The sequence below is a fragment of the Saccopteryx leptura genome, chromosome 7 (genome assembly GCF_036850995.1).
Source record: "Saccopteryx leptura isolate mSacLep1 chromosome 7, mSacLep1_pri_phased_curated, whole genome shotgun sequence".
Lineage (NCBI taxonomy): Eukaryota > Metazoa > Chordata > Mammalia > Chiroptera > Emballonuridae > Saccopteryx > Saccopteryx leptura.
Window position 1 is genome coordinate 66,217,304 of NC_089509.1, and position 12,772 is coordinate 66,230,075.

General features: G+C 41.0%; 1 protein-coding gene across 1 annotated transcript in view; it reads right to left on the reverse strand.

Annotated features, from left to right (window-relative positions):
* CWC22 (CWC22 spliceosome associated protein homolog) overlaps positions 1-9,231 on the reverse strand; it is a 68,813-nt gene extending 59,582 nt beyond the window's left edge. The window contains exon 1 of the mRNA XM_066345742.1: positions 9,173-9,231. The gene's annotated coding sequence lies outside the window, so the exon portion shown is untranslated. The remainder of the gene's footprint in view (positions 1-9,172) is intronic.
* Between the last annotated feature and the right edge of the window lie 3,541 nt (positions 9,232-12,772).

Genomic DNA, 12,772 nt, shown 5'->3' on the forward strand with positions numbered 1-12,772 from the left:
GGGAACAAATACAATTTTAAGATAAAGAACAAGTAAATTTAAATCAACAAACAGACCAGTATTTCAAATGGGAACTATGGGCCTGCTTTTGGCTAATGAGATGGTCAATGTGCTCCTCTCACTGACCACCAATGAAAGAGGTGCGCCTTCTGGAAGTGCAGCGGGGGCCGGATAAATGGCCTCAGGGGGCCGCATGCAGCCCGCAGGCCGTAGTTTGGGGACCTCTGCTATAAACCATTGTTAAGGGAAATCGAAAAAGATACAATGAGATGGAAGAATATTCCTTGTTCTTGGTTAGGAAGAATAAATATAATCAAGATGGCCATATTACCCAAAGAAATATACAAATTTAATGCAATTCCCATCAAAATTCCAATGACATTTTTTAAAGAAATGGAGCAAAAAATCATCAGATTTATATGGAACTATAAAAAACCCCGAATAGCCAAAGCAATCCTAAAGAAAAAGAATGAAGCTGGGGGCATCACAATACCTGACTTCAAACTATATTATAGGGCCACGATAATCAAAACAGCATGGTATTGGCAGAAAAATAGACACTCAGACCAATGGAACAGAATAGAAAACCCAGAAATAAAACCACATATATATACTCAAATAATTTTTGATAAAGGGGCCAACAACACACAATGGAGAAAAGAAAGCCTCTTCAATAAATGGTGCTGGGAAAACTGGAAAGCCACATGCAAAAGAATGAAACTGGACTACAGTTTGTCCCCGTGTAATAAAATTAACTCAAAATGGATCAAAGATCTAAACATAAGACCTGAAACAATTAAGTACATAGAAGAAGACATAGGTACTCAACTCATGGACCTGGGTTTTAAAGAGCATTTTATGAATTTGACTCCAAAGGCAAGAGAAGTGAAGGCAAAAATTAATGAATGGGACTACATCAGACTAAGAAGTTTTTGCTCAGCAAGAGAAACTGATAACAAAATAAACAGACAGCCAACTAAATGGGAAATGGTATTTTCAAACAACAGCTCAGATAAGGGCCTAATATCCAAAATATACAAAGAACTCATAAACTCAACAACAAACAAACAAACAATCCAATAAAAAAATGGGAAGAGGACATGAACAGACACTTCTCCCAGGAGGAAGTACAAATGGCCAACAGATATATGAAAAGATGCTCATCTTCTTTAGCTATTAGAGAAATGCAAATCAAAACTGCAATGAGATACCATCTTACATCTGTTAGCTATTATTATTAGCAAGACAGGTAATAGCAAATGTTGGAGAGGCTGTGGAGAAAAAGGAACCCTCATCCACTGTTGGTGGGAATGTAAAGTAGTACAACCATTATGGAAGAAAGTATGGTGGTTCCTCAAAAAACTGAAAATAGAACTACCTTATGACCCAGCAATGCCTCTACTGGGTATATACCCCAAAAACTCAGAAACATTGATACGTAAAGACACATGCAGCCCCATGTTCATTGCAGCATTGTTCACAGTGGCCAGGACATGGAAACAACCAAAAAGCCCATCAATAGATGACTGGATAAAGAAGATGTGGCACATATACACTCTGGAATACTACTCAGCCATAAGAAATGATGACATCGGAACATTTACAGCAAAATGGTGGGATCTTGATAACATGATATGAAGTGAAATAAGTAAATCAAAAAAAAACAGGAACTTCATTATTCCATACGTAGGTGGGACATAAAAGTGAGACTAAGAGACATTGATAAGAGTGTGGTGGTTACGGGGGGAGGGAGGAGAGGGAGAGGGAAAGGGGGAGGGGGAGGGGCACAAAGAAAACTAGATAGAAGGTGACAGAGGACAATCTGACTTTGGGTGATGGGTATGCAACATAATTGAATGACAAGATAACCTGGACATGTTATCTTTGAATATATGTATCCTGATTTATTGATGTCGCCCCATTAAAAAAATAAAATTATTAAAAAAAAAAAAAGATTTATCCTGCAAACTTAGTGAAAATCCGACATAAAGTACTTGGTAAGTAATTATTATTATATGCTTTAACTTGCTGTAACTCTGCTTTATAAATTTTATAAAGTAAAGTTACTTCCCAATTTTATAAATTACCACTACTGTGGAACTGGTGGGTGGTTAGAAAATTTTACTAACAGAGATACAAAAGTGGGTGGTAGGTATAAAAAGGTTGACTACCCCTGATATAAACCCTGCCCTATCCCTCTCTCAAGACTGACACCCTTTGCTGGTCTCAACCTACCTGCACCCAGGTGCTTTTAAAATAAAATTTCCTTTTGGAACACAGGAGCCTCATGTTTTTGGCTAGCCATGTGTTTGATACTAGCCTCATGTTTTTGGTTCGGCCCATGGTTTCTGCCTTTCAGTTAGTATTAAAGTAACCAAAGAAATCAGAGAGTTAGTGATATGGTCATTTGGATATACTATCTAAATTTAATCTCTTTTGCTGTTACATCGGAAGATCCACTACGGTGATCCTTTTTACCAGAATATAGGCTCTATGAGAGCAGGGTTTTTGTTTCAAAACTTCTATTAGTCTTTCTTCCTTCCTTCCTCCTTCCCTCCCATCCCCTCTTCTCTTCTCTTTTCTAAGAGAGACAAAGAAACAGGAACATGGAGCTGCGAGCTGCTCCTGTGGGTGCCCAGACAGGGGATTGAACCGGCAACCTCTGTGCTTCAGGATAGTGCTCTAGTCTAACCAACTAAGCTACCTGGCCAGAACTTAACTTTTTTTTTTAAATTTATTGATTGACTCTTTTAGAGAGATAGAGAGAGGAAGGGATAGAGAGGAGAGGGGAAGGGAAGCATTCATTTGTTGTTCCACTCAGTTGTGCATTCACTGGTTGCTCCTCACTTGCGCCCTGACCAGAGATCCCGGGGATCAAACCTGCAACCTTGTCATTTCCAGACTACACTCTAACCGACTAATTTAATCTGCCAGGGTGAGCTATTTTTAATTTAGTGTTGATTTCCCATTGAGTTTTGAAAAAATTCTATATGATGAACTTCTTTATTGATACATTTAAATATAAAATGACATTTATGAGGCAAATTTCCTTTATCTTGTCCCCTCTCCAGCTCCTTTCTTTCTCTTTCCTTAAATGGCCAAGTATTTTTTGATACATGTACAGTTGATGCCTCCAATTCTTAACCTCCCACCAAAATCTGGTTTTCCACTCCCACTATTCCTACTTATCACAATCTTTTTGTTGCTAAATCCAGGACCATTTCTTTCTTTTATCTGACACTGCTCTAGAATTTGGTACCAAGCACCTCTTCTTGAAGTCTCGCTTCTCAACTTACAGGGCACCAGGTTCATCTGGTATTCCTACTGTCTACTCTTCTGTCTGTCTTTCTGCCTGACATCACTATTCTGTAGAGGTTAATCTTTGCTCATGGATTTGTTTTATAAATTGCCATATTATCAATACAGAAAGCTCTCAATACATATTTGTTATAACAGTCCCTATCTTTTCTCCATATTCCCTCTGGAAGACCATCCCTACCCTGATACCTTCAACTAACATTAATAAGAATGGCTATCACTCCAGGCCAATCTTCTCATCAGAGTTCCAAATCTTCATCCAATGGCAACAGGAAAGCTCCACGTGGATGTCCCAAAGGCCCTCTGAGCTAGTGAGGCCCAAACTGAAACTCATCATTTCTTCCTCTTTTCAACTAGTTCTTCCTCTACTGTATTGCCTATAAAGCTAGCCAAGTGACAATTTCCTTTTCCTCACTTCCAGTCAGTTTCCAAATCCTACTGATTTTACCTTCTCAATTAATAGGAGAGATGTAGGGGGAAGCCTGTTTGGAAAGATCCCATAAGACAGTCTTCATTTCATTTTAGAAGAAGGCAAATTGTTTTTGAGATCTCTAACAAGATTTATCACAAGGTATTCCTTATCTCTATGCTACAAGAACCTTTGCAATTGTATTCTACCCATACAGAGCAAAAGGATCTTTTAAATATCTGCAAAGTTGCCCCCCAGGGAAACCCAGAGCTTACATTAAAAGCACATTCCACTATGATATATGCAGTATTATTTTTTCCATACTTTCCAAATTTCCTTCTAAGGTTTTAAAATAGAAATTTCATCTTAATGTCTACTGTATCAAAAATCTATCTCCATATATTATTCTTTTAGAGAAGAGTTTGTCAGTAGCAGTCCCTTTAGTTACTGAATAAAGACAAATCCTATGAGTCATCCCCACTCTATGAGACCCTCACTCACTTGTATTTATATCTCCTAAACTCACCTTGTCTTGCCTTAGTTTCCCCATCCATCCCTTGGTTCACAGCTCAACTATGTGGCAAAAAGACTTAGCTTTCCTCACTAGCCTTAGCATCTCATTCAGTGAACAAATATTATCTATATGAGTTTTCTTGGTCTAGTGATTCAGTCAAATGTATACCCATTTGCCTATCAAGGAAGAGGCAAAACCTTAAATTTCAAACCTATGCCATAACTCACACTACTTTACTTAATATTTGCCTTGTGGTGCCTGACCTGTGGTGGCACAGGGGATAAAGCATCGACTCGGAATGCTGGGATCACTGGTTCAAATCCCCGGGCTTACTCAGTCAAGGCAAATACGAGTAGCAACTGATACAATGAGTTGATGCTTTTGGCTCCTCCACTACCCCCTTCCTCTCTCTCCTTCTCTCTCTCTCCTCTCTCTAAAAGTCAATAAATAAAACATTAAAAATATATATATATATATTTGCCCTGTGGTAAAGAAATAGCTCTTAGTGCTTCTAATCACCCACCGAATACTTTCTTTTTCATCATTGTGTATTAAGGTTTTTATTTGTGCAGACCTCCTTTGGGAGGTCACAAAAATTGAAAAATTTTGTTCAGGACTAACAGGAAAATGAAACTAAAAAAAAAAAAAAAATCAGCCTTGAGCCATAACTGGTCTTTCCATTAAGAATTGCTTAAGAAAAGCACTTACAGAGAAAATGAGAAAGCACAAGCTTAAGAGAAAGAGCAGTATGGTCATGGTCTTTTTCTTTTTTTACTTTACTCCCTATTCTTTGGAAACAAATTAAGCATAGAGGGTTAAAGGCGGTGTCTGTGTATATAATGTGATGTATACCTTAAGCTGCACACAAGGCACTGTGAGGTCTGGGAGGTCAATGTGTTACAGCAATGTTAGGAACGTAATACCATTGGAAAGAGGAAGTGCAACCAAGTAAGTGGGCCTGGGGCATAGAGAAAAAAAGTGGGTCTTGAACCTGAATCTTAACAAACAAGTAGAAAAGGGGGGAAAGGTCATTAAGGGAATGAGCCGAGCATGCATAAAGACCCAGACATAGAAGAACATAGGGGATCCCCATTGTTTGAGTAGAGTACTGAGTATGTACAGAAGACAGCAGAAACGAGATGGAACATGAGAGATTCATGAAGCTAAAGCACAGAAGACCTTGTATGAGAATACCCGCCAGTTGAAGTTGTGGTCACGGCTATATATCCAGAACCTAGACCAGTGCCTGTCACTTAATAGGTTCTAATTCCAAAATTAATTATAAAAGCAGTGTGTGGACTTTTGGTGATTATTACTATTTCTTCCTATACCAAACTCCCTATAATGATATTTTGACAACTTCTTTACCAAGGAATACCACAGCAACCTTGTCCCACCTATCAACTCCTACTTCTAGGAACCCCAGCTGTCATCAGCTACATCAACTCAGCACCGTCACATGCCACACTTCCTTTGATGGCACTGCAAGAGGAATCTGAACGCTCAAGGTGCTGTTACTTCAACTTACAGAAACAAGTCTAATTATGCAGTATGCCATATGTCTTCACACATTCATACAACTTTGTTCCACCTCCCGAAAATTATGTTCCACAGCTTGTCCAATTAAGTGTAATTATATGGGCTGGATATGTTCTGCCAACTCTAAAAACACAGCTTTGAAGGTGGGCTTTCTAAGTATTTAACTCGAGCCATTTAGTAAACCACATTCTAAGCTTTCAAGAAAGCAGAAGGTGGTGGCCTCCAGAGATTTATGAAGTAGCCCCTAGACACACAGCACTATGTTCAACTACAGAGGCTCCTGTCATTGGCTACTCTGATAAAAAACTGTTCGAATAAACTAATTTAGGGAAGGATACTCAAGGTAACTTTTCAGGTGAAGTGCTGAACTGTCTAGCCCCAATCCACTTATGAGTTAGGCACCAAGACAAGTTACACATAAATCTCCACAGGATCCCTCCTTCCTATTAGCTAAGCTATTCACTAAGACAGAAGCCAGAAGCTGGTACGTTCCAGGCCAAAACTGCTCACACCATCTTCCTGGTATTTCTTCACTGGGAAAAAGTTATTAGGTTGGCTACATTTGGCTACAAATGGCAAAGTGCTTGTTTTAACCCACTGCTTCCTCCTGATTTGTTCTTTTTGAAGAAAATGCTCTGCAAGTTTTCACTTTGTTGTAGGCACTGAAATGTCTCTTCCAATGTCCACATAGCAACTGTATATGATGAGATAACCTATTTAAGTTACAGGGTTAGCTAAATCTTGAAATTGTCTGAAACTACTATGCCAGAGATCTTTTTGTTCCACCACCCTCCCATGCTAGGATTCTCAGACTCGAACAGAAAAGTAGAGGAATGCAACAAAGAAGCCCCCAAAGTTATCAGGGGATTAGCTGTATTATCAATAATCACTTAAAACAAAATAAAACAAAACAAGACAAAAACTAGCTCTAGACTAGCCATGACGTATATACCAAGTTAGGGACACACTAGGTAGTAGTACAAAATTCAGACTAAAAATAAGTGAGCAATAAACAGAGAATAATGTTCGAATTAAGACATAGTCTTTGTAAATACACAATGGGTCACTGTGTACTCTCTTAGGTAGTCTCAGGTTCAAGAGCCACTTAGACCACTTGGCAATGCACATTCATCAGGAAGGAGCTAAATTCTAACAATTTAAAAGCTGGAAAAACTGACAGAGTTGACTGGTTTAGGAAAGACAGTTAAATAGTCTAGGAAGTGTCAGAATTCCAAAGTGATAGGAATTAAACTATCTAAAGTGGGGAAGTACAGGCGGTATAGCACGGGCATACTGGCTGGCCACAGAGCAAAGATTTTGAGGCGAGGAAGGCAGCAAACCTGATTCTGAGGGTGGGGCTGGACCATAACAGATCCTTAGGAGATGGGCTAGGACAGTGGCTCTCTAACTGGCATGAGAATCACACCGATGGTTTGGTAAAAAATGGATTGAAGGGCCCCCCACTTCCCAGGTTCTGATTCAACAGGACTGGGATGAAGCCAAATAATTTACATCAGTGGTCCCCAACCTATTTTGGGCCAAGGACCAGTTTAATGTCAGAAAATATTTTCACGGACTGGCCTTTAGGGTGGGAAGGATAAATGCACAAAATAAAATTATGCAACCAACATAAAAACTGTGGTATTTTTAAATATAATTGTTGAACTTACGAGACAAGCGTCAAAAGTGAGTCTTAGACGGATGTAACAGAGGAAATCTGGTCATTTTTAAAAAATAAAACATCGTTCAGACTTAAATATAAATAAAATGGAAATAATGTAAGTTATTCTTTCTCTGTGGACCGGTACCAAATGGCCCATGGACCAGTAGGCAGTTCTATTATCCCCATTTTTCAGATGAGCTGCTAAGACGAAAGATGTTAGGTAACCTGCTGCAAAAGACAGACTAAGTGCTGAACCAGGACAGAAATCTTTGGCTTACTGCTCCATTTCCCAGCACCAACACAAGCAGGTCTGTAAGAATGCTTCCTTTGATCAAAATCATTTTTTTTTTTTTTTAAGTAAGAGGAAGGGGGATAGAGAGACAGGGTACCCAGGGCAATGTGCTCAAATCAATTGAGCCATGGCTGTGGGATGAGGAGGAGAAGGGAGGGAGGGGGAGGGGGAGAGAAGGAGAGGGGAAGAGAGAGAGAGAGAGAGAGAGAGAGAGAGAGAGAAGGGAGGGAGGAGGGTGGTGAAGCAGATGGAGATGGTCACCTCCCCTGTGTGCTCTGACCAGGAATGGAATGGGGGATTTCCACCTCTACCTGCTGAGACAATCAGCCAGGGCAAAATTACACTTTTAATGCCAATTCTAAATCTGCTTTTCCACTGTAGGATAGTAATTGAGGTTAACTCCTGAGTTCACAGACAATCCTATAGCAAGACAGTTAAGAGGAGCCGGTGAACTGGTCCACTCCAGCTCAAGTTTGCTTCCTCCGTCTGCTACTTCAGCTCTGGATATCTAAAAACAAGGAGGACTCTTACTACACTTTCAGTCACCAAAGTCTTGCACCGGGAATAGCTTTTCCCCTTTGTTCTTTGCCATTATCTCAAAGAACTGTCGTGAGGATTAAATGAAAATAGGTAAAGTGGAGTTGCAGTTAGACTCAGCGAAATGAACTATTACATGACCGTTATATGCAAGTGGATTATTGTAGGATCCTGGGTAGATGGAGAGGTGGTTGGCGACTGGGGAGCCACGTTGGGAGCTATCGTGTTACTGGAGGTTGATCAACTCACGGAACGTAAAGGATGACGGACGAAGAGCAACACATACTAAGGAACAAAGGGTCTCCAAGGCCAAACACTAGGGAGAGCCATTACTTACGGGGCAAATGTATGAAAAAGAAACGCCTAATGGCATTTTAGGGAAGCAGTTATTGGGGGATTACGATGGAGTGAATCAAAGGAGCGTAACTTTCACTATTTTTTAATTAATTACAGTTCATTGATTCCCCTCCCACGGCCTGCGGCCCGACAGAGAGGCCTCGAGGCCAAACGACTCGAGAACCTCTAAATGATCCCAGCCCGGAACACACCAGACGGAAGGAGAGAGAATCGACGCGAGTGCTGGATTTCAGCAACAAAGACGCTGCGGGGAGACAGCATCAGGAGCGCACTGGGAAGCTCGGCCCCCCGCACAAACCCGCAGGAGCTCACCGCCGCCCCTTCCCCACCCGCCCAGACTCCTCCGCCAGAGCGGTCCTCACACTGCAGCCTGGAGGGCCGGCGCGCGGCGGGCAGAGCCACGCGCACTTCGGCGCCGCTTGCGGCCGAACCAGCGAACCTGCACTCACTTCTGGGCCCCTTTAACTTCCCATCCGGTCCAGCAACCCACCACCCCCACTCTGGTTCGCTGCCTGTGGAGAGTCTACGGAGTTAAGTAATTACCTGGAACTCCACCGCGCCGCCATTACACCGGATATACGTCACTTCCCCTTCCCGGCAGTAGGAGGCAGGCGGGACATGAAATACAGAAAAACCTGACACTACATTGGCTTTAATACATTATCCTAGTAATTTACTTTAAAAACCATACAGTAATACCAGATTCAGAGCAGTCGATCCGGCCACGCTTCTCCCTTCGCAAGACAGGACAAAAGAGAAGAAGACACAGACTACAAAGTCCAGCATGCACCACTGCTGAGGATGGAAATGACCTAAGCAATTGCGGTTTTCAGGCTGAGAATGCCGCAGTGTACAACGGGAATTGTAGTTCTTCTGGATAAGCGCCAGAGAGTAGTTCAGGCAGTGGGTTGGAAACCTCATTGCTACTAGGAGGTAGCAAAATGTACTTTAAAGCTACTTCGCAGTTGCAGAAAGTACACTGTAGTCGTTATTTCCCACGAAAATCTTAAAAAAAAAAAAAAAGCAGGCACCTTTTCCCAGACTGTTTACCGTAATTAGACCAAGAATCTAAGCAAAAATACTACTTTTACATGCATACTAAATTCAAAGATATCGAGCCCAAGTGAATGGGAGAATATTGGACCGTAAACAAAGTGAAGTAATGAGGAGAAGCTAATTCTGTAGAGAAGATGATGCCTCAATTTTAGCTCAAGGTACCAGTTCATGAGACGTGGTGAGGTTAAGAAGAGCGCCTGACCGACTTGGAAATAGAGGTCTGTGCAGAGATCAGAGGTAATCAAAGTGTTTGCTTAAGCTTTATTTTTCGAAAATAACAAAACCTAAAAAGTCCATCTACTTGTTACTGTTTTGACATCCATCTTTCCTTAAAACAACTATATTTTTATGTTTTCCAACCCTTTATAAACCAGATCTGGTTTTTCCAAACACGTCTTTATTACAGTTTTAGTGTGCTGGTGCTACCAACCTTTCCTAGAGGCAGGAGAGTGTGATGATTATGGGAAAAGACATTGGAACTGGACAACTTATGTTTAAGTTATGAATCTATTAATATACTTATGGACGATTGATCTGCGGGCACGTTATTTCACACTGCTGTGCCCATTTCCTGATCTGTTAGATAGGAGTAATAGTACCCACTCCACAGAATAGTTTTAAGAATTGAATTAGTTGATATACTTGGTGCACACATATGCTTATTTGGCCCAATTGTATAACATCAAGCCTACCTTCTCCTGTTGATGGGAATTAGCATATCCTGCCAACGTGTTAACTCCTGCATACTTGTCCCTGAATTCAAGAAGTTCAAGTGCTAGACAGCAGATGAAGCTTACTTCAGAGGGACTCTTGCTGTGTACCCTAGCAAGCCTACACCACCTTTGGGGTCTAGGAACTCGACTTCCACAAAGCTCAGAGTTGTGGGAACTGGAAACACTGTGTCCCCCAATAGGTCATTGAAAATGATGATAAATTGGGCTATTCCTGTTTTAATTCCTTGTTTCTTGAACCCATGTAATGAGCCCTTATCAAGATCTGCTGCATCCTGGGGAACAGCACCTCATTCTTGTTTATTATTTCTTACCAAGTTATTGAACTTCACCCTTAGAAGGCCATTTTAGTGCTTTATTAGGCCAGCAGCTTCTGGAACATGCAGCATATAATACAACCAGTGGAACCCATGGTCACAGGTAACCTCCCATACCACCTTTGCTGTGAAGTGTTTTACCTGGCTGGATGTTATATTGTATTATATTCCATGTGTGTGAATTAGGCATTTTGTAAGTCCCCAGATAGTGATGTAGGTAGGAAATGCAAATGGATACCCAAGATAAGTAATCTATTTCCATGCAAAGGGACTGCTGCCCCTTTCTGGATCGGAAGGTTCCCAAAATAGTTAACTTGCCTCCAAGTAGCTCCTTGATTTTCTAAAGGAATGATGACATATTAGGAGCTCAATATTGGTCTCTTTAGCTGTCAAATTGAGCTTTCAGATGAGGCAGTAGACAGGTCACGTGTGGTAAGTGGGCTTCATGATGATTGTTGGGCAAATAAGCTTGTAAAATCTGTATTTTCTGATTTTGCTCACTTTTATTGTTAAAAATGGCACTGCCATGTGAATGGCCGTCACTCAGGTGATACAGCTAATTATTTTCCTGCTTGGGAAGGGGCTTAGTTATGCTAATGTGTGCTGGAGGAGGGCTTTCACACAGAAAAATGTTAAAAGAGGAGCTAGGAGACCATTTTGGAAGAGGCCATGTGGTGGTTAGAGAGAAAGCAGTCAAGATGGCGGGGAGCTGAAGGGGAACAAAAATGAGGGGTTTTGTGAGCTCCACTGAACTACTGAGGGCCGTTGATTCTAGGAAAACTTGGATGTGTCAGTAGCTTTGTGAGTGCTGAATGAATGGGAGCACAGTGTGTTTGTGTTTACTCGCTTGCTGGGTACGAGCTAGAATAAAAGGTAATGGTCCACCAGTTCTTGCCTCCGTTGTTTCATTAACATATATCTGAATCTAATGGGAACCTGCACAAGCCAGGAGGCTGTGATGCTGGCCGCGACTACTGGCCTTACAATGATAGACCCATATTTAGACTCTATACTTGCCACCATGGCCATTTCATTTAAATGGCCTTTGTGCCAGCAATGAGATGACCACTGGCAAAGACAGGTTAATATGAGCTAGCTGACTAATTTTGTCTACTTAGCTGTTAGCGCTTCTTCCATAATGTATTCTTTCAGGTGGACATTGATATGTGATAAAGAGATCTTCATGCTTCTTACCCACTTTGCACACCAATATGTAGTTTATCCATATACCTCTATTCCTCTAAAACCTCTTGGTCTAATCCTTTAAACTTCTTTCTTTTTAGACTGCTGACTAGCCAGCCAAGCTATTTGCCACTGCCTACTAGTCTATTTGTGTTCTAACAGCAGGCCCTTTTCATTCTGTACAGGTGGATGACCAGGTATACCTCCTGAAGCTCTGCTTGTTAGCAGATTGTCCCTTTCCTTTATTCCTCAAGGCCATCGCCGAGTGGGCTGTAAAGTAGCTGCTATTCATTTTCAACTTTCATCCATATACACTGCTCACAGAAATTAGGGGATCAGGGGACGTGCAGATACTTCAGTATTTTCAGCCTTTTGTATAAGTCAATTTTCACGAATGAAATAAATGTTGGTTTTGCATTCATTAGCATAATCAAACACCTTTGACTTGTCATTTGCTTTTCTGATATTCTTGTTTAAGAAAAAAATCAAATACTTTTTTTTATCACTTCATATTCATTTTGATATATCCCCTAATTTTTGTGAGCAGTATACTTAGCCAACTCCTCTGTAAACTGAACTCAACCATTTTTTATTTCTTCAGCTTGGTGTTCAAGACACCACTCCTAACCTCAGTGACCAACAGTGTGAGTTGAAAGAGGGGTTTTGATGCAACTGTGTTGGTGACATCAAGGTCTGTCATATGCTTATGTAGATTGTGCCTTCTGGTCTTTGTGCTTTATCGGTGTAATACTTTTATCTTATGATGGACTGCACTTGCCCCCATCGCCAAATTTATGACAAAGTGGGTACAACAAGACATTTCATTTTTTTGTCACTCAATGTCCCATGGTCAAACA